We start from the raw sequence: 3,432 nt of genomic DNA on the forward strand, positions 1-3,432 counted from the left end.
CTTATTCAATTTTGAATAAAATTTACTTAATCAAACATGTTGGACACATAACATCATAGACATGCCAAACAGACACGGATAGCCTTATCATAATATAAACATTCATTTCATTTCACCTTTTTATATTTCAACTTATTGTTATCTCATTTCGTACATTATCACATACATATCATGAACTTCTATTCATACCTTGTCAAGTTTCAATTTAACACAAACACATTTTCAATGTCTCAACACCAAATTTTCGCACTGTCAAGATTAGCTCGGTTGGAAAGCGCCTCCGTCTTATCAAAACAATTTCGTTAGCGCCAGAAGATATCACACTATCACGAGTAGTAATATAACATGTATAGCTAAACTCACATGCGCTAGGTTAGCCTGAGAACCGACTAAACCATAGCTCTGATACCATTAAATGTAACACCCCCTACCCGTATCCTTCGCCAGAATAGAGTACGAGGCATTACCGAGGAGTACAAAACACTTACAGATAATTTAAATATATTTTCATAACAACTTGTCTCGATTTCATACTATTTCATATTTAAGCTTTACTCACCAAAGTATTTGAAATATCATCTTTATGCAAATAGCACACATGAGGTACATAATTCCATAATTAAGAATGAACACATTTATCAAACATATTCCACATTCATATATCAATGTCTCATGTTTCCATATATCAATAACCGTCATTTTTCTTGTTTTTCAAATAATTATGTGTAACCATTGATAAGCACGCAATTCACTGTTTCTTCCCGTCAATCACAATTTCAAATGACAAATTCGTGTGAATGAGCTCAACCTCATTAGGTCTTTAAATTCTGTCACTTTGATTCAATACTCATAATTTACTAACTTATCCTGTCAAACACAATCTTTGAAAGAAAAAAATCATATAATTGAGCTCAATAATAATAATGATAACATTACATTTCTTTTTCCACACGTTACATTTACGACTTACTAACTTGTCCATTCAAGGATCGGCTTATAGATTTGAGTACATCATTATCTGAAGTCCGAAGTCTAGCTGAAGCACATAAGTGCTAAACGGAAGCCCGAAGGCTAACTGAAGCTCATTAGAGCTGAACTGAAACCCCAAAAGGGTTAACTGAAACTCATATGAGTTAACGGAAGCTCGTAAGAGCTAAACGGAAAGCAAACACGAGAATTCGCAACAAATGCTAAATCTCGGTTTACTTGGGTAATTTACCGTCAATTCCTCTTTTTCACTGAAAGGTTGTACTTATTTCCTGCGTTCCGTTCCTCCGAAATTCTCAGTTCAATTTTATAACTTTTGTACATAATTTACTTATTTTCAACAATTAACATACACAAATATTAATCACCATTCATAAAATAATATTGAAATTTAATAATATTAATAAATGGTCACTAAATTTAGTTATATAAACTCACAAGTTCGATTTTTTTGTATTGTAGCGATAATCATAATTTCATAATAAATATTCCAAATAAAACATTATATCGTTTCTAATTCAACAGTTATCGATTATAATCGGGCATGTGATCAATTTATACACGAGTCATTCATATATTTTTCCTCCTCCTCCTCTCCATCCACGTCCTTGGTATAAATAACACACTAGTAAGTAACCTTATCCATAATTTTCACTAATTACTTATGTGAATATTCAAGCTGCCCATCTGTATCATAGTCACTAAATTATTTTTATCTTGAGCTACAGAACTCCAAATTAAGATCCATAAATTTTCCCAGAAACGAAACTCATATGTCTTCTTACCATAAAAATTTCATAATTTTTGGTTGGGCCAATTAATACAGTTTATTCATTGAAGTCTCCCCTGTTCTGCTGTCTGACAATTCCGACCCATCTTCACTAAAAATTAATTATCTTCTCATACAAGATTCGAATGATGTCCTAGTTTGTTTCTATTGAAAATAGACTCATTTAGGATTCTAAACATATAAATTTAAGCCTCTAATTATTTTAATTAAATTTTTGATGATTTTCCAAATTCAGAACGGGGGAACCCGAAATAATTCTGACCTTCTCTCACAAAAGTTATTGTATCTCATGATTTACAATTCCATTGCTTATATAATTTTTTTTTATAAGAAACTAGACTCAATAAGCTTTAATTTCATATTTTATTCATCCTCTAATTATATTTCTATAAAGTTTTTAAAGTTAGACTACTGTTGCTGTCCAAAACAGTTTTAGTGCAGGATGTTGATTTCCATTTTGCCCCAAATTTTACAATTCATACAATTCAGTCCTTGCTCAATCAATCCCTCAATTAAGAAAATTTTATCAATTAATACTTTTCCTAAACATTATAAGTTATTTCATAACTATTGAAAATCATAATTTTCACTTAAAACTCTAACTTCAAACTCTTTTACAATTAGGTCCCAAATAGTCACTTTCTATTCAATTCTTTCAATAAAATCAACATATAAACAATTTAAAGCTCTAATTCCATGCCAAATCATCATATACTTCCAGCACATATTCATAGAAACTTTCAATTTCTTTCATAGAATCAAAAACTAATGAATTCAACAAGTGGACCTAGTTGTAAAAGTCACAAAAACACAAAAAATTCAAGAAATAATCAAGAATTGAACTTAATTGAAGTAAAAATATGAAAAACCAGCTTAATAGAATTCTTCCATGGTGTTTTTCAGATGAGAATGCAGAAAAATAAAGAGAAATCTAGATAATTCCACTTTAGTCCTAGCTTTATTAAGTAAATTTTGCAATTTTTCAATTTTGCCCTTAATTCTCCTTATTTTCTTGCTGATTTCATGCCCTTGCCGTCCAGCCCAAATAGTCCTTGGCTCTATTTTTCTTTTAAACCCTCTTTCTTTTATCAATTAAGCTATTTAATCATTTCCCACAATTTTGCATTTGATACAATTTAAACCTTTTTGTTCAATTAACTATCAGAACTTTAAAATTTCTTAATGAAACTTTAATACTAACATATTAACACTCCATAAATATTTATAAAAATATTTATGGCTAGATTTAAAATTCTCGAGGTCTCGATACCTCGCTTTCGATTCTAATTATTTTAATATTTATTTTTAGCATACTATTCACTATTTCAAATTTTTTTTCTAACTTTATATTTAACTTATACTCACTAAATTAATAATATTTCCTACTCATTTTTTGGATTTAGTGATCTCGAATCACTGTTCCGACACCACTAAAAATTAGGCTGTTACAACTCTCCCCCCCTTTAGGGATTTTCGTCCCCGAAAATCTTATTAGAAGAAATTGCTTTCAACACTCATGAAACACTTTTACTAACTTCTTAGAATCACAATTCGGTTTAACCTAGAATTTTTTTTTCAGTCACCCTTGAACTCTAGAATAAATGTTGGAACTTATTGTCAAAATTCTAAATTACCCTCTTAGGAACACATATACT

The sequence above is a fragment of the Gossypium arboreum genome, chromosome 4, assembly GCF_025698485.1.
Source record: "Gossypium arboreum isolate Shixiya-1 chromosome 4, ASM2569848v2, whole genome shotgun sequence".
Classification (NCBI taxonomy): domain Eukaryota; kingdom Viridiplantae; phylum Streptophyta; class Magnoliopsida; order Malvales; family Malvaceae; genus Gossypium; species Gossypium arboreum.